The sequence below is a fragment of the Zeugodacus cucurbitae genome, chromosome 3 (genome assembly GCF_028554725.1).
Source record: "Zeugodacus cucurbitae isolate PBARC_wt_2022May chromosome 3, idZeuCucr1.2, whole genome shotgun sequence".
NCBI classification, from domain to species: domain Eukaryota; kingdom Metazoa; phylum Arthropoda; class Insecta; order Diptera; family Tephritidae; genus Zeugodacus; species Zeugodacus cucurbitae.
In genome coordinates, this window is record NC_071668.1 from 63143347 (window position 1) to 63164996 (window position 21650).

At 36.5% G+C, this 21650-nt stretch overlaps 1 protein-coding gene across 2 annotated transcripts in view; it reads right to left on the bottom strand.

The window, feature by feature from the left end:
• Window positions 1-21650, bottom strand: part of LOC105208477 (discoidin domain-containing receptor 2) — a 384778-nt gene that overhangs the window by 211226 nt on the left and 151902 nt on the right. The window lies entirely within an intron of this gene.

A 21650-nucleotide genomic window follows, 5' to 3' on the forward strand; every position in this document is an offset into this window, starting at 1 on the left:
ATTTGTGTTGTTAAATAATCCTCGTTTCGAAGTATTTAATACATTCGAAAAGTATGGAAGATTTCATAAAATAATTATATGTATATATTCAAAATAATTGTTATGAAAAGTAAAGTGGAATCACTGCCACGCCCACAATAATTTTTGTCATAACTATGCTATAAAAAAAGTTATGAAATAAAATTTGGTACAGTGGTCAAAGGAGAAACTAGGAAGGGGTATATTTGGATGTAATTTTTGGGTAAAGTAGGCGTGACCCTGTCCCCTACTAAGTTCTTTGTACATTTCTCGTAAACTAGTAATGCTATATTGTCGAAACCCTCAGAAGTCGTTTTCTTCAGGCACTTCCTTATATAATCTAAAAATTGAGAAAATCGGATTATAATCACGCCCACCTCCCATATAAATATTATGTCGAAAACTACTAAAAATGCTTTAATTCTGTAAGAATCACCAGAAACCTTAAAATTCTTTATAAAGATGGTACAGAAGAGCTGCACTCAAGATGGTATACAAAATTTTAAATGGGCGTGGCCCCGCTCACTTATGTGTCATAAACCATATAACAGCAACTACTCGCCCAATTTTAATTTCAAAATTCGATTCGTAACATTTGCTTCGCATTCCAATAGCATAGTTTGAAAATGGGAAAAATCAGTTTACAATCACGCCTACTTTCTTTAAACCCAATATTTGGAGGCCATCTGATGTTCATATATAAATTTAGCACCAGTGAAGATATCGGAACAAAACATTGCACAAATATGGCGTTTCTACTGTGACATCACCCATCTCAAAATCACCAAAATCTGAATTTCAAGGGCCTAGGTACCGAACTTGAGGACTTCAGTGTTTGTGACATATTTTTTACCAAAGATATACTTAAGTCCCTCAGATATTCTAAAGAAATTCAAAGGAGACCTGTTTTTTGTACCAGTGCCCCTCTGTGTTAAAATTGGGCAAAATCGGGTCATTACTTCCTGTATCCTCCATATACCTAATATATGGATTTTCAAACTTACCGTGGACTTTATACCGTATATATCGGTTAATATGTGAAATTATGTGAACACATAACATGATAGGATGTGATGATGAGTAAAATCGATCTAGGCATTATCCAAGCCTCCATATATAATACTATATATACTGATTCTTGTTAGTTTAGCGGACTTTATGCCGAATATGTTTAGGTTGGCCCTTCCGCTTTTTTGATTTTTATTCAATGCTTTATAAAAAGTGTTACAGTGATCGGATTTAGTTCAAATATGCGCCGTTTCGTTCGATAACCTGTTTCCATATTGACGGCAACTTCATAATACCCCCTCGTGGAAGCTCCCCTCCTTATTTGCGAAAAACTCGGACATCCACTTTTCACAAGCCTCTTTTGAGTTCAACTTTACACCACCAAGGGCGTTCGCCATGGACAAGAACAGGTGGTAATCACTTGGTGCTATGTCTGGGCTATATGGTGGATGCGATAGAACCTCCCATCCGAGCTCACGTTGCTTCTGACGAGTCTTCAACGAAGTGTGCGGTCTAGCGTTGTCCTGGTGGAACACTACACCCTTCCTGTTGGCCAATACTGAACGCTTCTGGTCGATCGCCTGCTTCAAGCGGCTGTAGATGGTTGAATTAAGCGTCTGGCCATATGGTAGCAGCTCATAGTGGATATTCCCTTCCAAGCAAAACCTTCATGGCCGTCCATTCCGGCTTCGCCACTTTTTGGGACGATTCAGCGACCTTCGTTTTCGCTTGATATGTAGTATGTGATCCATTTTTCGTTGCCAGTCACCATCCGCTTCAAAAATGGGTCGAGTTCGTTTCCACTGGTAATGACTATTTTCCATTTCTAGGATAAAATTTCTTCGACTATATCAAACAACTTCGATGAATTTTGATTCGAGCAAATGAAAATTCTCAAAGTACTAGAGTACTAGAGAAAATTCGAAATCTCCTCCCAGCTCATAAAATTAAGAAACTTCGATGGCACTATAGAGAAATTAGAACCAAGAAAATCGCGCAATTACTTGTGTACTAACATTATCAGTATATTATTATTTCGAAAATCTCTGATTGTGAACTATAGAGTTTATGGTTTTGATGTTTGGAAAAAAATTCAAAGAAAACCACACTGTGAATGAAATGAAGAGAAAGTAAGTGCCGTTTTTGCTATGGGTGGAATTTAATTCTGTAGTTTTTTACTCAACACACTGAGCAATTCTTCCTTAAAATACTTTAAAGTTCAATGCTTAAATTCTTTTCCACAAGTGAAACTTTCAGACCTTTACATACATTAGTTTGTTTACTTAACAGTTTGCTTGCCATGTCAACGCATTTTTCACAATTTCCCTGCAAACTCATATCAAGAATTTTCACATTTTTATACAAGTTTTTGCGCACTTCTTTGTAGTCACATACACACCATATACATATATATGCACAGTTGAGAGTTGTGCGGCTGGCTGGCCAGAACTTTTGCGCCCCCAGGCGACCCATATTTCAACATTAATAATAAAAAAGGAAAAGAATTGAAAAAACAGAAAGCTATGAAAGTCACATACGCAGCTGTCAAATGGCCGCCATGGCATGTGGGTGTGAAAGCGTTTGTTCATGTGTGTATGTACATACCATCATTTGTCCATAGATATGTATGTGTTCTGTGTATGCAAATGTAAATAGAAATAGAAGAAGTTAGGAATTTTGTACAAATGTATGTCTCATTGGATTTATGACAGCAAAAATTGATATTAATGCTCGGCGACAGGCGAAGGACACAAATAGGTAGTTAGACTGTACATATGTATATATGTATGTAAAATATATATGTATTTGGAGTTGTACATATGCATGTCATCATAAGCGCCTAACACTATGCTGTGATGCCCTCTGCTGCCAGCTTATTTCACATTGGCAGATTTTTGCTGGCGAAAGGAGACATGTGCACGCACTCTGGCAAACATGGTCATACATACATACTATATATGTATATATACATACATGCTATATAACGGGTGATTTTTTTGAGGTTAGGATTTTCATGCATTAGTATTTGACAGATCACGTGGGATTTCAGACATGGTGTCAAAGAGAAAGATGCTCAGTATGCTTTGACATTTCATCATGAATAGACTTACTAACGAGCAACGCTTGCAAATCATTGAATTTTATTACCAAAATCAGTGTTCGGTTCGAAATGTTTTTATCGACAAATTTTGTTCAGCGATGAGGCTCATTTCTGGTTGAATGGCTACGTAAATAAGCAAAATTGCCGCATTTGGGGTGAAGAGCAACCAGAAGCCGTTCAAGAACTGCCCATGCATCCCGAAAAATGCACTGTTTGGTGTGGTTTGTACGCTGGTGGAATCATTGGACCGTATTTTTTCAAAGATGCTGTTGGACGCAACGTTACGGTGAATGGCGATCGCTATCGTTCGATGCTAACAAACTTTTTGTTGCCAAAAATGGAAGAACTGAACTTGGTTGACATGTGGTTTCAACAAGATGGCGCTACATGCCACACAGCTCGCGATTCTATGGCCATTTTGAGGGAAAACTTCGGAGAACAATTCATCTCAAGAAATGGACCCGTAAGTTGGCCACCAAGATCATGCGATTTAACGCCTTTAGACTATTTTTTGTGGGGCTACGTCAAGTCTAAAGTCTACAGAAATAAGCCAGCAACTATTCCAGCTTTGGAAGACAACATTTCCGAAGAAATTCGGGCTATTCCGGCCGAAATGCTCGAAAAAGTTGCCCAAAATTGGACTTTCCGAATGGACCACCTAAGACGCAGCCGCGGTCAACATTTAAATGAAATTATCTTCAAAAAGTAAATGTCATGAACCAATCTAACGTTTCAAATAAAGAACCGATGAGATTTTGCAAATTTTATGCGTTTTTTTTTTTTTAAAAGTTATCAAGCTCTTAAAAAATCACCCTTTATATGGTATATATGTTTAATATATTTTTTTATTTACACATTTGAAATCTCTCTCGTTCAACCTCTGACCAAATTGGCAATGGTTTCACCAGAAATTTTATTATATTAGTTGTGGTTTTATTTGCAGTAGCAGTCACCATGTTATGCGACAAATTCATTGCTTGAAAAATATAAACAAGAATTAAAAATTTAAATGCATAAAAACAAAAAAGATAAACACAAAATGTAATTTGCACATTAAAGAATACTATACAAAATATAAGTAGCCCCAATAAAGTTAAGAGTCTGGGTAGCCAAAAAGTCATCGTCGCAAAAGCAGGCTAAGAATATGAAGAAGAATGTATTGACATTAGGTGTATCCTTAGCAATATTAAAGTTTATTACAAGCATTTTGTTTATTGGAAATTATTAAGGGAAAGTATTTTTCAATATTTCAATATTTCAGTTTTGAACTTTATGATCTACATCGATATTTTAAAAAGTTTTATTTTTTAAGATTTTTTTTTTTAATATGAAGAACTCATCGAATGTTCTTAAGATGCGCCTGCATTATTGGGTTATATCCTGGGCTTTTACTTTAAATACAAAAAATGTATCTATCTATGGAAACAGTTATTAACTTGCTCAACTTCTTAACGAAGGTTTCAAGACCGGAGCATCCTCATGTAGAGACCAAGGTGGTAATCTGGTAACCGATGTCCAGGGCATACTGGGATTATGGAGGGAACAATTCTCCGACCTGCTGAATGGCAGTGAGAGTACACACAGGAGATGGCGAACCCGATCCCCCAATCGATGACGATGGAACAGATGTTCCATTACCCGACCATGAAGAAATTCGAATAGCAATTACCCGCTTGAAGAACAACAAAGCAGCGGGGGCCGATAGATTGCCGGCAGAACTATTCAAATACGGCGGCGAAGAACTGATAAGGTGCATGCATCAGCTTCTTTGCAGAATATGGTCGGAAGAAAGCATGCCTGACGATTGGAATCTCAGTGTGCTCTGCCCAATCCATAAAAAGGGAGATCCCACAATCTGCGCCAATTACCGTGGGATCAGCCTCCTAAATATCGCATACAAGGTTCTATCGAGCGTACTGTGTGAAAGACTAAAGCCCACCGTCAACGAACTGATTGGACCTTATCAGTGTGGCTTTAGACCTGGAAAATCGACAACTGACCAGATATTCACCATGCGCCAAATCTTGGAGAAGACCCGTGAAAAGAGGATCGACACACACCACCTTTTTGTCGATTTTAAAGCTGCTTTCGACAGCACGAAAAGGAGTTGCCTTTACGCCGCGATGTCTGAATTTGGTATCCCCGCAAAACCAATACGGTTGTGTAAATTGACGTTGAGCAACACCAAAAGCTCCGTCATGATTGGGAAGGACCTCTCCGAGCCGTTCGATACCAAACGAGGTTTCAGACAAGGTGACTCACTATCGTGCGACTTCTTTAACCTGATGCTGGAAAAAATTATAAGAGCTGCAGAGCTAAACCGAGAAGGTACAATCTTCTACAAGAGTGTACAGCTCCTGGCGTACGCCGATGATATTGATATCATCGGAAGCAACAACCGCGCCGTTTGTTCTGCTTTTTCCCACATGGATAAGGAGGCGAAGCGAATGGGTCTGGAAGTGAATGAGGACAAGACGAAATATCTCCTGCCATCAAACAAACAGTCGGCGCATGCGCGTCTTGGCTCCCACGTCACTGTTGACAGTCATAACTTCGAGGTCGTAGATAATTTCGTATACCTGGGAACCAGCATCAACAACACGAACAATGTCAGCCTCGAAATCCAGCGCAGAATAACTCTTGCCAACAGGTGCTACTATGGACTAAGTAGGCAATTGAACAGTAAAGTCCTCTCTCGACGAACCAAAATCAAGCTCTACAAGTCGCTTATCATTCCCGTCCTGCTTTACGGTGCAGAAGCTTGGACGATGTCAACATCAGATGAGACGACACTAGGAGTTTTCGAGAGGAAGATTTTGCGTAAGATTTATGGTCCTCAGAACATTGGCAACGGCGAATACCGCAGACGATGGAACGATGAGCTGTACGAGTTATACGACGACATTGACATAGTTCAGCGAATAAAAAGACAGCGGCTACGCTGGCTAGGTCATGTTGTCCGAATGGACGAAAACACTCCAGCCCTGAAAGTGTTCGATGCAGTACCCGCCGGAGGAAGCCGAGGAAGGGGAAGGCCTCCACTCCGTTGGAGGGACCAGGTGGAGAACGACCTGGTTACACTTGGGATCTCCAACTGGCGCCGAACTGCGAAGGAGAGAGAGAGGTGGCGCACTATCGTCGATTCGGCTATAACCGGCTAAACGGTTGCAACGCCAATCACATACATACTTGCTCAACAAGCAGATCAACGTGGTCTGAATGGAATAAGAGCCGCACATTCCGACTATTGTATTTGAAAAGGAATGCCATAAAAACCTTAGTAGAGGTGATAACAGGTCACTGTCTGATTTGGAGACACGCTAGTAGACTGGGACTGCCTTTCAATAATTACTGCAAACGCTGCCAAGTAGAAGAAGAAGAAACTACAACACACCTTCTTTGCGGATGTAAGGCTCTGTATAGGGAAAAAATCGAAACTATCGGACGCGGTTTCCAATATAAGTTTCCGGAAGTTGCACATATCAAACTATGCGAATTATTTGAATTTATTAAGCGGACTAAATAGTGTGAGGGGATATCAGAAGCCTAGGTGTGTAGACAGTCCACCACTTAATCTAACCTAATCATGTTAATTAGAACGCTTTCAACTAAGATGTTTGTTTTCGAAAGCTTTCTGAAATTTTGAAACTATACGACGCAATATTTTAGAATTTTTTTATGAGTCATAGGGCATATACTTAATACGATCAGCAATTATTTAGAATTCAGAGAGTTGGAGTTTTTATAATAGGTTTATGTTAACTGAAGTTGCACAATTTCCATAAGACCGACTCTACAGATGAAATAAAAAAACATAATTCAGTTATATAAAGCACAAAAAGGTTTGGTGTTTCTTGAAAGTGCAAAAATAAAGTTTCCGGTCTTATTAGATAAAATTCGATACTATATCAAAGAAGCAATCAAAGTAATACTACATAACAAAAAACGAAATATCGAATAGCTGTATATTTTACATGGCTTCCAAATATAGAAGACTGAATATAAGGGATTTAGAAATAGATCGTCAATGAAATAGTCGAATTGTTCTCACTTTGTAGTAGTAATCAGATAATTATTTTATAGAGTAAGGTTAACGAAACAAATTATTTTTAATTAGGACAGTTTAAGATTTCAAAGCAGTATTGTTCAAGCAAAAATACGTTGGTTTTTCTTCATAACATATAATGTCTGTTTTATGATTTTGCTCCCTCTCTCATATACACCATATTTCCCTCTCTCGCACTGCTTTATTTCTGAAATAAACATTATTTCTCACTGTAACTGTGATTTTATGGAATCGAATATGTCAACAATAAAATTTGACTACCATCCAAATGCCTAAGAAATTTCGAGAAATCTCTCTTCAGAAACTTCGAATAACCACAGATCTACATAGATCTGAGATCTAGAGAAAAAAAAGAGACTGACTTTTCCAGTAATATGATCAAGTGATAAAGAATTTCAGACCTTACACCCCTACTAACAACTATTCGTACATATATATATATACATATATAGAAATAACTAATATCTAAATGAAGACAAACACATTCATATGCTTGCCAAACACACACATCCACACAACTGAGTGCATAAACAAATACTTGTGTACAAAACTGAGCGCGTTAGAATAATGTAGGTCATGGTAGTGGCGTGGCGCTTGGCGATGTACACAAAAAAGAATGCAAAAAACAGAAAAAATACAATTACACAAAAACACAAATACATATACACGCAAAAATGCGTTAGAAGGAAAAAGTAAATGTGAGCAGGCGCATTGTTGGCAATTTGAGCAATGAAATGTACAAAAAAAGCAACTCAGCATTAAATGACTTGGCTTAATGACGCTGAGCAACAAATATGTTTCGCATATTTTTATTAAAGTAATAGGTTTGAGTTGAAGCAATTGGAATTAAGAAGAAGTTGGAATAAATTAAATCCGGCTTTCTGCCTCAAAATTGCAGAGCTCTATTGCGACTGAATTCATGAAATAAATTCTTTTTCTACAACCATGCAATTGAATTTGTTACTATTAGTTAGATATCCAATTTATCGTCAATTGTCCTCTAGAATAGCTTAAATTGATAGTGTTACTACAGTTTATTGGTTGATGGGAAGCCAGTCGGGACTTTTAGTCCATATTGCTCACATAGTTCTAGCTAGTTAATCGATAGCTTAAGGTGCTATACCAGTGTAACCCATGAAAAATTAGGCGATTTTCGTGATTTTTTTTAAAGAAAGTATTCGATCGAATGTTTCGAAGTTTCTTGGACATAATAAGGTATATTTTCAGCCATATTTACATTTTTTTTACAAAAATATTGAAAAATAACCAAGTTATGGACTGTCTTGGATGGTGAACAAAAAAAGTTCGCCAACTGCTGACATGATTCCGCACGAATGAGTAGCTGAAGAAAAATATTCAAAAAGAATATTAAAGTTGAAAGTATTTCCTATACAAACGCCTACGCTTATTGAAACATATCAAAAATTACCAAATGGCGTAGTTCTGAAAAAAGTAAATTTTCAACAAATCAAAAAGATTTGTATAGTAAATATATTCGAGAATACTCAGTTTAAATTTGAAGTCGATAGGTTCTCTTCTTTTCTTCTCTTTGAGTTATGATGTTAGCAATTTTGAGAAATATTGTTTCGAGAAAAACTCGTTTAAAGTTTCGACTGGCGAATGGTCGCTCTTCAGAAAAATGCCATTCTGATACTACCGCTTTCATACGATAGTTTTGAAACTATTGATAAGCAAAAAATAAAAAAAAATCGATTTTTTGAAAATGTCATACTGGTTTTATGTGCTTCTACATGAGATCTTGTTAAGTTCAATACAAATCTATTTGGTGTGAGTATTTTTTAAGAATAGAATTTGCTAGAGAAGTGGCTCTTTTGAAATTATATTTATTATAGTATTATGTTAAGAAAAATATTTGTTTGTTTGAAGGATTATTTAAAATATCACTTAAACTATTCCAGTTTACTCATATGTTACTGAATAAAAATAATGAAGAAAACTGGAGTTCGAAAACAAATTAAAACACAGAATAAAATCAATCAAATAGTATATGTATGAACTTATGGAACATTATATTAAAATGAAACAACGAACAAATTAGATAGAGATATCATCTCTTATCATCAGTATATTTCCATATATTCAATATCAGAGGATGACCAGGAGAGAGACTGATGCGTTAAACGAGTTTCGTTTGCTAATAAAATTCTGGGTTTATTCTTATGATTAAATTTGGAATAGATAGAAGACTTGAGTTTAGTTAAGTTTTTACATTTACTTTTGTATACTATCAATACTTAAACTTATAGCTTGTAATTATGTTTCGAAACAAGGTTTCAATGTAAAAGAAGTACCCTCTGTTGCCCAAAGTAATGGGCGAAAAAGAAACCTGAGACTACCAAATCACAGCTCGTTTGTTGCGACTACTATTACACGTGTTTTTGCTCTTTTTACTTGCATACATTTAGGAGCGCTGCCATTAAAATGCTTCCACTTTGCTCGGAAACTGCAATGCATTAGCATGCCAGCTACTGTTGTCCGTGATAGTGAATGTGTGTTAATAATGATGTGTATATATTTTTGCACATCTATATACTGACTATTCTGTGTAGATATATATATATATATGTATATATATACACATGCAAGTGGTGATGCGCCCTAAAATTAGCTTCGTTTTCCAGTGATGCATACGCAATTGCAAATAATAAGCAGAGCAGAGTGTAAAAAGATAGCCAAATGGCAGCAAAACTTTTTCGAGGGTGTCACCGTGTGTGCTTTGTTATTTTTGTTGGTGTTGCAGGAAAATGTGGTGAAGTAAAGCAAATTAGAGGGACACTAGTTGGCAAAACGTTAACAACAAATACTTAAATGAATGCTCACTGCAGGTGAAGAGAACAATAGTAATATGGAAGAGGAAGGAGAGGAGAATGCAAATGTCGCAAGAAATTTGAAGTGAAGATAGCAAGCAGCTTTGAGAAACTGAATTGGTGACAACACTAACAACCTGGTGCTATTATAAAATCCGAAAGAGAAATCGATATATATATAAATCTGGAGATGTAGCAAAAGTGGAGATAGAGATAGAGATGGAGATAGAGATAGAGATAGAGATAGAGATAGAGATAGAGATAGAGATAGAGATAGAGATAGAGATAGAGATAGAGATAGAGATAGAGATAGAGATAGAGATAGAGATAGCGATAGAGATAGAGATAGAGATAGAGATAGAGATAGAGATAGAGATAGAGATAGAGATAGAGATAGAGATAGAGATAGAGATAGAGATAGAGATAGAGATAGAGATAGAGATAGAGATAGAGATAGAGATAGAGATAGAGATAGAGATAGAGATAGAGATAGAGATAGAGATAGAGATAGAGATAGAGATAGAGATAGAGATAGAGATAGAGATAGAGATAGAGATAGAGATAGAGATAGAGATAGAGATAGAGATAGAGATAGAGATAGAGATAGAGATAGAGATAGAGATAGAGATAGAGATAGAGATAGAGATAGAGATAGAGATAGAGATAGAGATAGAGATAGAGATAGAGATAGAGATAGAGATAGAGGTGATCGAGATGATAGAGAAGATAAAGAAGATAAAGATAGAGGATATGAAGACAGATATAAGGATAGAGATGGAAACAGAGATAGACCTAGGATATTGCAATATTTAGAGGGAGTCAGAGAAGAAATCTATAAATAACTTGCGAATTATAGCATTTTTTCCTTCAAAAAATAACTTGCTATCCACGCGCCAACTAAGTAAATCTTAAAAGCTATAAATACTAAAGTCGTTTAAAAAGCAAATATTAAAGCGTTCATTTCTTTTTTGTTGCATACTTTTTTGGCGCACTAACGACGTAAAATTGTGCCAGTGCTTTGTATAATATTAAGAGCATACAAGTCTGGATATGGTGGAGCACACATAGATGCATGTACCATATGCATATATTTTATGAGGCACAATCGCAGGCGTTTCGCAAGCATACATAGATTTCATGCACCCCAGTAGGGGACTTGTATTTTTTGGTTCTATTTTTAATAGTTTCCATGTGTGTAATGTTATTGCACAGTACTCGTGAAAGTGAAAACAGCTGGCGGTCGTTAGATATATGAAAACATTCGCATGCGATTTTTTAATGATATTGCATAGCTTTAGGGTGCTGATAGTTAATATTTTTACTTTTTCATTTGAAATAAATGTGCATTTTTAGCATTTAGTACGTGCAGTAGCATAAAAAGCGTAATAAAAATATGGCGAATTCCAGTTAAAGCAGCAGCAGCTGCAACGCCTTACGGGAAATGCGCCTAAAACTATACATAATTGAAGCGAGAATCGCATGTGCAATGCATTATTTCAACATAACCGCTTATAATGCATATTTAATGATTTCTAAATAAAATTAACATACCATTTACATGTATAAGTTATTTCTATAATTTATTTCTTTCCCTATTTTCCACACTTTCTATCATGTCACCTCAGGCGGTGGCAGCCTTTTCATGCCCAAAGCACATTTGTAGGCATTACAGCTGGTATAAATTATTACTAAATGTGACTGCAACAGCCTTCAAGTATGTAGGGTCCTTACATGAATTCGTGTTTTAACTACGACGAAAGCTCCATGTACATATGTATGGCTTGTACTCCAGTATGTTAATGTTGCCATATATGCTTGTATATGTTGGCAAGCAATCGTTACATGCTAAAAGGTGAACTATTTATTTGCGAAACGCGGAAGTGTGTCAGCACAAAGATTACCTCTTCACGGCATGCTACGCCGCAAAGTAGGCTACATGAAAATGAGAGTATAGCGAGTGGCTTTTCGAAAAGGTAAAAATGAGTTTGCGAAACAAAAAAAAAAAAGTAATTAGAAAATGTTATTTACCTACATGCAGTAAAATTTTGCATGCAAACCATAAATTTGTCAAAAGCAAAAAGTATAAAATCCAGAACTACATATTTTCATGTACTTAAATTGCTGTATTATTGCGATAGTGTTCTTGGTAAGAATAAAGTGTGAGTACAGCTTGTATCAGATTAAAGGAATCAGTTAAGCCACTTTCACTCAATTTGATCGAAACATAGTAAAGGCAAAATTTCTAAAATACAGTTATCCCGGCTTAAGTGCCTTTCCCGCTTAACTGACGTTGTGTTTTCTCTAATTTTACATATATTTAATATTCCCCGCTTAAGTGACCGCTCACTGAGTGACGACATGCTTCCATATCAAGTCGTTCAAGTAATGAAATCATATCGACATCACGTGACTTTATTAATCTTACCTATCCTAATAGTTCATATACGTCACGCTTTATTATACTTCGCATCGTATTATAGTTAAAAATTAACAGTAAAATTAAACAATTTTAAATAATATTTAATTGCGATTGTTTACATCACATGACTTCATATAAAATTGTATCACTTTACCTATTCATTGTATTATATCACATTCAGCCTTCATGTCATAGTATATCACATCAGTTGGTATTACATCAAATTGCATCGCGTCTCATTATGTCAATTTATATCACATTCTATTTCAACACTTCATACTACATCACATATATCGCATATACTATTACATGACATCACATTGTCATGTCACATTATAAGCGAAATAATAGTAGATATACGACGGTATATCGTATTCACATCACATCATGTTTTTATACATTAGACTCACATCAAGTCCACTTATATCACATCAGTTGTTGCTACATCGAATAGATCACATCGTATCAAATCACATCATATCGAGTTACGTTTATCACATTATATGCGAAATGATATTATATGATGTTATATTATATTCACATCACATCATATTATGCTTTTGTACATCAGATTCACATCATGATCTCAGTTTATGTTACATCAAATACATCTCATCGCATTATACATATATCATCAAATCACATCACATCACAAACTATCCAAAAATCTCGCATACATATTGGCTTGTCAAATATCTCTATTTCGCCTTTTTGTATTTTCAATTTCGCGGCTATTTATAAAGCGCTACATATACATCTTTGAAAGGTCTTGACATAACCTATAAAACGATGCTATGCATGATTAGTTTGGATATTGAGTGCAACAGTTATAGACGTGTAAACATGGAGTTCACTAACGCCAAAATTCGCGCTATTTTAAAGTTTTCCTTCGTTAAAAGCAAATTCGCAAGAGAAACGTTCCGTGAGATTAATGGTGTTTTGGGGGATGGTACTCTATCACTTTAAACTGCGGAGGAATGGTCTCGACGATTCAGAGCGGGTGAAAGCGACACCATGGATAAACCAGCCGGCGGAAGACCTGTGATGACGAATACCGATCAAATCATGGAAAACATCGAGTTAGACCGTCATGTAGCAACTCGTGACATCGCTCAGGATATGAGAGTTAGTCACCAAACCATTTTTATCCATCCATACATATGTATACACAATAAAGCTTGATGCTTGGGTGCCTCATGATTTGCGCAAAAAACCTTCTGGACCACATGGACGCCTGCGATATTCTGCTAAAACGGAACGAACTCGATCCATTTTTGAAGCGGACGGTTACTGGCGACGAAAAATGGATCACATACGACAATATCCGGCGAAAACGGTCGTGGTCGAAGGCCAGTGAATTGTCCCAAACAGTGGGCAAGCCAGGAAGGTTTTGCTGTGTGTTTGGTGGAATTGGAAGGGAGTCATACATTATGAGCTGCTCCCATATGCAAGACACTTAATTCTACCATCTACTGCGAACAACTGGACCCGCTTAAAGCAGGCGATCGACCAGAAGCGTTCAGAATTGAACAACAGGAAGGGTGTAGTGTTCCACCAGGACAACGCCAGACCCACACTTCGTTGATGATTCGTCAGAAGCTACAGGAGCTCGAATTGGTAGGTTTTATCGCATCCACCATATAACCCGGACATAGCGCCAAGTGATTACCACCTGTTCCTGTCCATGGCGAACGCCCTTGGAGGTGTAAATTTGAACTCAAAAGAAGCTTGTGAAAAGTGGCTGTCCGAGTTCTTCGCAAATAAGGAGGTGAGCTTCTACGATGGGGTTAGTAAGAAGTTGCCGTCTAGATGGAAACTGATTATGGAACGAAACGACGCATATTTGAACTAAATCCGATCCCTGTAATACTTCTTATAAACCATTGAATAAAGAGCAAAAAGCGGAAGGGAGATATTCACCAACCTACTACTAAATATATCCAATATATTTACCCCACATTCCATCGCACATAATTTTTCATCACCTCATATCACTTTATATCGTTCATACTATTACATCACATGATATATCACATTCACATCACACATACTATTAGTTGATGTTATATCCCATTCACTTCACAGAATATTACATTTTTATACCTTCCAAAATCACTATCAGTTCATATCGTATCTAATTATTAGACATCATACCCATCGATCACGATATGACGGTATATTAAAAGGGCAGATTTCAGCTGAAATTATTATTCTGCATATGATATTATTGTTATATATCACAGGTACAGTTAAAGATTTGACATCAGCTACTACTTAGCTTTAAATATAATAATTTATATGTTAATTTTTTATTTTTTTTATTCTACATTATCTTAAAAAAAAACTTCACCATCTCTCAAAACCAACGCAGCTCATATTTTAACCCACTTTATCCACCATTAATGCGCTTACTTAACGACAAACTCGTGTGTTATTAATAAATCGCTTACGTAAATCTTTTTTAATTTTTACGATTGAACATAAAGACGTCTTTTCAAAACTTTAACTGGCACTGTACCAGCGCTTATAGCAACACACTGCGCACATAATGTGTTGCGTAACGTCGTCATTTACCCTTTAATTGTTTAATATTTTCCGTTCATTCAACCTTTTACAACTACCACCCGACTACCTTAAACACTTGTACCGCGACTTCAACTAGCAACTTCCTATAGGAGGCTTAGAAGGCCAAAAATTTCCTGCTAACATTTTACTTGCCACTTACTCAAGCGGTAAGCGAGCTTTCATTGTTATTATTGCTTTGTTGGTGTATTGTTTTAATTTCAAGCCACTCTTCAACTTCTTCTTCGTCCTTCTTTTTTACACGCAGCACCTACGCTGGCAAATAAAAAAGAAATACGTGAAAATAATAAACGAAAAATTTACAATGCGAGTAGCTGCTGTCGTCAGTTAAATGCTGGTGGGATTTTTAATTAAAATTTTCTGTTTGTATGCTTAGGGTTTTCATACTATAGATGTGTATGTGTGAGAATATGTGTGTGTGTTTGTGCATTGGCGCATGTTTTTTATTGATTCTGTGTATGCATGTGTATGTGTGCTTGTTGCAAAGCAACGAGGTGCGCCATTCGCGCGTTGGTGGCTGCCTTCTCCTGCTTGCATCCTGGCATTATTGAAAATTTTGTGGCGCCATTTGGCATCAATGGCTTCTTTACCCTTTACATTTTGGCATTTTGGGCGCTAAGTATCAATTCTTTTACACATTTCGCGTACTTAAAGGGTTAAGATGGCAGACATAGCTCGTTTGTTTTACGCACAGCTGCTTAAAATGTCAAATTTTGTGTGTTTTAATGCGAGCGTAAAATATTGCAACAAATGTAGCGATGTATACGCAATACCAAATATGTACGGGTATAAGGAAATGTGGTTTAAATATTTAAAATCAATTTAATTTAAATTTGAGTATTTTTACTTTTTATAGGTTTCTGTCCCCTTAAATATAGCTCTTCAGTTGTCTACAGTAAATAACTTTTTTCTTCAAGGTTTGCCAAACGAACTCCTCTAAACTGGGGTGAGAATACAGAGAATTTAAGGAAATAAGTCCGTAATTTTTTTAGGAATAATTTATCTATCACAGAGGGTTATTTTTGTTAAAATAGTTAGTTAACGACGAATACCACAGGCTATGGAATGATGAGCTATATATGTTATTCAACAACATTTGTCTTTTATCTTATCTACAAAGCGCTACAGAGCTCGTATCTGGTAATGCTATACATCTTTGAAAGGTTTTGACATAACCTGTTTTGCGGGATGATAATCTATCACTTCGAAGTGCGGAGGAATGGTTTCGACGATTCAGAGCGGGTGAAAACGATACCATGGATAGACCAGCGGGCGGAAGGCCAGTGACGACGAATGCCGATCAAATCATCGAGTTAGACCGGCATGTGACATCTCGTGACATCGCCCAGGAGATGTGAGTTAGTCACCAAACCATTTTAAACCATCTGCAGAAGGCTGGATACACAAAAAAACCTTCTGGACCGAATTAACGTCTGCGATATGCTGATGAATGTAGTTAATAATTAACTAGTATTTATAACTTCAAATTTATTATGCAAAGATCTACTCAATTGAAAAAGAAGCTGATCAGGAATATAAAGGTATAAGTGGTTCGAAATCTCCTGGGTCTATGACAAAAAAACTAAACCAAATTAGAAGTTGTTGAGAAACAACCAATTGAGTATTAAGGTTGTCGGGGTCGAAAAGCCGCTGACTCAGTTCGGACTCAAGATCAATCTGATTGTCATAGTGAGAGCATAACCTCTCTATTTTCCATAATTTTTTACAGAAAAGTACTACCCTGGTCATTACGAGTCACTGTCCGATGGGGGACATTGAGACACTTTCTCCTTCATTGCCAAACTTTCGTTAGACTGCTGAGACATCTTAGCACGACTTCGGAGTAGCAACTGAACTGCCCGAATTACAAATTAGATGTCTGCACTAATTCGTAAAAGGCTCAAAGCGCTTTGTCGTCACTTGAGGTTCTTGGGCATCAATTTTAAGGAGTTTGCGGCATCACAAAGGACAGATTTTAGCTGTCCAAGTGGGATCTCTCTTTTCCTAACCTACCATAACTATCTGAAGTTGTAGGAACATATCTGATAAGATCAGATAGATAACCTATTTATTTTATAAGTACGTGGAGAATTATAGTTGCATAAGAAAGCGAATAAAATATTTGGAAATAGGCCGCTTGGAAAGCATTAAATTTTGTAATAATTTTATTCAAGAATAAGAGTACTTAACGGTGACGAAATGAGATGGAATGAAATGATTTAATAAATGAATATTTATCGCTACTGCACGTCTTAAAGATATCAAGAGAGGCCTTACTATGACAGAGTTTGTCAACTTTTTTGGTATGAGAAATTTTACTGACTCGAATCATCCCTTTTCAAAAATTTTATAAGCTCAATTTTTAAACTGGTATTTAACTGACAACATGCAAAATATAATACCCCATTAGACCAATTAGTTGTAGAAAATCGCTTGAAAGGAAATTAAAGCATATTTGCAGGCGCTTAAACGTATAATTAGTAACAACAAATGTACGCGCTGGCTTTCAATACACACAATATGACGACTGCTTATTGTGGAGTTAAACAAATACAATAAGTCGCCGCATCGAATAATGGGGTGCCCGCACGAAAGCCGGCACAGAGCTAAAACAAAAACACTTTGAAGTATCGCGCTGGCTGAGCGCTGTTGGCGGTCTACAAATGCAGCGCAGTGAAAGCTACAAAATATTAAATCAATTCTTTGTTTTTTGAGCGGATATTATTTTAAAATAAATGCTATGCTTTTGTCTTGCTGCTGTGGCACTTCAAAAAAGATAAACTCAAAAACAAAAACAAAACAAAATTTGTTAGAAAAGACAAAACGGAATTAAGATGCCAAACAAAGACAAGAGTGAAGCGCAGACTTATTTGTAATCATGCCACATGCCGGCTGGTATACATATATATACAGATATACACATATATATATATACATATCATTGTGATTGAGACAGTATAAGTAAGTATAAAACAATTTAATCCGCTTAAAATGCAGACAAACATGTCGACAAGAAATGAAAAATGAACGAAAAAAATTGAATATAACTGTAAGCCAACGAACATATGAAAGTGCTCGAATGAGTTGAATGAGTTTTTTGAAAGAAAATAGAACGGATGGGGAAAATCCTAAAATCAACGCATGAAGTATGGGTGTATGGATTTTGAAGTATCACAGGGAGCGCGTGTTATACACACGCCTGTGTGTGTGTGTGCCTGTCTGTGTGTTTACCATTTCAGCTAGCATAACTGTTGCTCCACATTTTATTCCGCGTTGTCGACGCTAAGCTGTAAGATGTGGAGCAAATATGCCGCGACGCATAAATGCTCGACGCACCAACCGCCCGCCATACACCCTCGCCCATAACATGTCACTTGCCGCTGGTTCAGTCAAACGATTGCAAGGCAGCAGCTGTGCAGCCTCAGCCACAGCTTGAAATCTTGTACTGTCTGTTGGGCTGTCTGTCTGTCAGTTCTTGCTCGTTTGACTCCAGAATTACTGTTGAGACTGATTTAGCGGAGTATGTGTGTGATGAGTAAAGTGTAATATAGATAATACTTTTGGTATTAGGGTGGTACTTAAAAACTCAAATTGAAAAGTGTAGCAGTCTGATAACCAGAAATGATAATACTGTTGTTCAAAAGGTGAAATATAAAGTTTGATACCGATAGAAGTGGGTTAGGGTGTGTCGGATCTTTTACCTATATAACTTTTAATTCTCCATAAATACTCGTATTAATTTTGTGGATATTTCGAAAATTTATTGAAATTTTTTTTTCTCACATTCAAGAACCAATATGTGGAAAAACGTATTAGAATATAAACTTATATATCAGAGGCTTAGTTCATTACAATAATATAGACTTGGTGGACATTTTAAATTTCTGTCTTTCACACAGCCACTCTAATGTAAAAAAGTTAAAAAATCAGTGCAGTAGTATTCATCTTAGAATTTTCTATATACACTCATATTGTTTTAGAATATTTTTTAAGAATTTATTGAAAACTATTTTCTCACATTGAAGAATCACCCTGATGTGAAGATATGAAAAAACTCTAACGGTATAAATATTTACATATACTTTTATAGATAATCGAGTATCGATTTGGTAGAAGTTTTGTTAATATGTATATTGAACATTTTATCGCACATTTATGAACCACCCTAATATATATTGGAATAGAAATGTATTAGCATACAAATTAATCCCCTACTTATGTACACTACGATCATTTTGGCGGTTAATTTTTGATTCTTGTTTATAAAAAAATCTCAAAAAATTATGAACCACCCTAATATGCAAAGCTACATACACATCTAAGCATACATGAGTGCCGCTGACAGCTTACATTTTATATTTACTGGAAGAATTGGGGCACACATGCTTAACTGCACACATCCATGCATACATAAACACACACACACACTCTCACAATATTTACATGCTTCCATAAGTCTAACACTTAAAAAATAAAATATTATATGCGCTGCTATAACCAACAAATATAGGTTAGTTGAGCCGCGTTTTGCGTCTTCTTCTCTGCAATTGCGGCAGATATAGTTGAATTTCATTTTTGTGTTTTTGTAAATAACGTAGCTTTAATGTGTGTATGTGTGTGCGAGGCTTTCGCTCCACTTACATTTTCATAAGCATACTCTAAGGGGTTTCTTGAAATATTCTAATACCTCGTCGAGTTCATTGTGTGGAAAAAAATCCAGTATTGACTGCGATTGAGGTGAAGCAAAGCTGAGCTGTTGAACGCTGTAGTGTGCGCGTGTGTGTGTGTTTGTGCGTAAGTATGCTTGTGGGTTAGCATTAAGTCGTAGTTATGGTAGAGATGAAGTGAAATGCTAGCTTTTGAGGTAATGATACGAAAAGTCCTTTTTTTTTGCTGGATGAGCTGTAACTACATTCGTGATTATAGCATAATTGCTACTGTAGGTTGCTACTAGCACTGTCGAAAGTATATCTAAGTGAACTAGAAATGCTTCATCTTCGTAGTATAATTTCTATTATATGGACTAGATATATTTACCTTATCAAAAACTATATAATCAATTTCTACAAAAAGAATGAGTAGATTAATTTTAAGATCAAGACTATGCTAAAGAAAGTGAAAAAATCTGAGTGTAGATGTCAGAAGTATGAAAGAAGGTAAGCAGGTTTTATATATTTTCCATTCAGAGAATTAGATTCGATTATTGCCTATTAAACTACATATTTTCATACACTTTTTCATTTCAATCATCTCTGTAAATAACGGCTTAGTTTTAAGCCTGCTAAGGGTCGATCGTTCGGAGATCGAAGACGAAACTATGCCCTTCGTAGTGGTAGTACTCTTTTCAAACGACTAGATAAGGGCAATCGAATTATTATATAGTAAAAATTCGAAGTTCGAAAAGCTGAACTATATTTTACTTCCCAATTTATTTAACTTTAACTTATTTAACAATCTCACTTAGATAACTTTGTTTGTACTTGGTGACACCCAAATATTCCTAACGGATCGAAAGACCCTTACGATTCGACAAAGCGCTTGGACTCTGTTACAAAGTTCTTAAGTCGCTTTATGACACGCCCCAGCTGCTTAGCGGGTGTGACCTTTCTTTTGTCCAAATATTATTTGGCTTAACTGTGGTCTCCAAGAAGCAGGAGACCAAGATCTAGATCAAAGGATAATGAGCAACATCTTGTGGGTATCCTGTTTATCTTTCGACAGGCAAGGGCACTACCCAAACGACAATTTTGGCACAAGGCATATTGTTAGGTTAGGTTAGGTTAAGTGGCTGTCAGTCGACGCACCTAGACCTTTGGGTGACCCATTGTCACACCACCGGGACTGTGATCCCTTACACTATTGAGTCATCTTTGTACCCCCCTGTGGTCTTGATAAAGTTAAATAGTTCACATAATTTGATATGTGCCACATCGCCCACATCATCGACGAAGTAGGAAGTAGTTGCGATTATTTTCCTATACAGAGCCTTACACCCACAAAGAAGATCGTTATCGTTTCTTCTTCTTCTTCTACTTGACGGCTTCTGCAGTAATCATTGAAAGGTATCCTCAGACTGCTGGTGAGTCTGCCAATTAAACAGAGACCCCTACCAGGGTAAGGCAGACTGTAGATGATATACTTGAGATTCGTTTCCACCTCAAATTCATCGATCGCGTCAATAACCGTTTCCGATCTTAATTGCTGAAAACCCTCTCTATGTCAAGGAATGTGGCTAATGCGTAGTTCTTATTTATAAGAGTTCCCTCCAGCCACGACACTACAGAGTCCAGGGCGATACCTACCTACCGGCTCTTACAGTACTGTGTTCAGCCTTAATCAATATGTTTCTGGGAATTCTTCCACTTATGTATGGGTCCATGTTTCAGTAAAAACGGGGAGACGCTGATTGGCATGAAGTTGTTGGCAGTGACATGGGAAGTTGAATAAGATAATAAGACGCAATCTGTATAAGGCTCGCGATGTATTTTAGTAAATTAGGGATACCATACGGATGATTTCAAAATCTAAGCTTCTGTATACGTTTTTTTAATAAGAACTTAAGGTTAACGAAAGTCAATAACAGTAATTCTTCTCAACGAACCAAATTATGCTATACTAACTTTCATT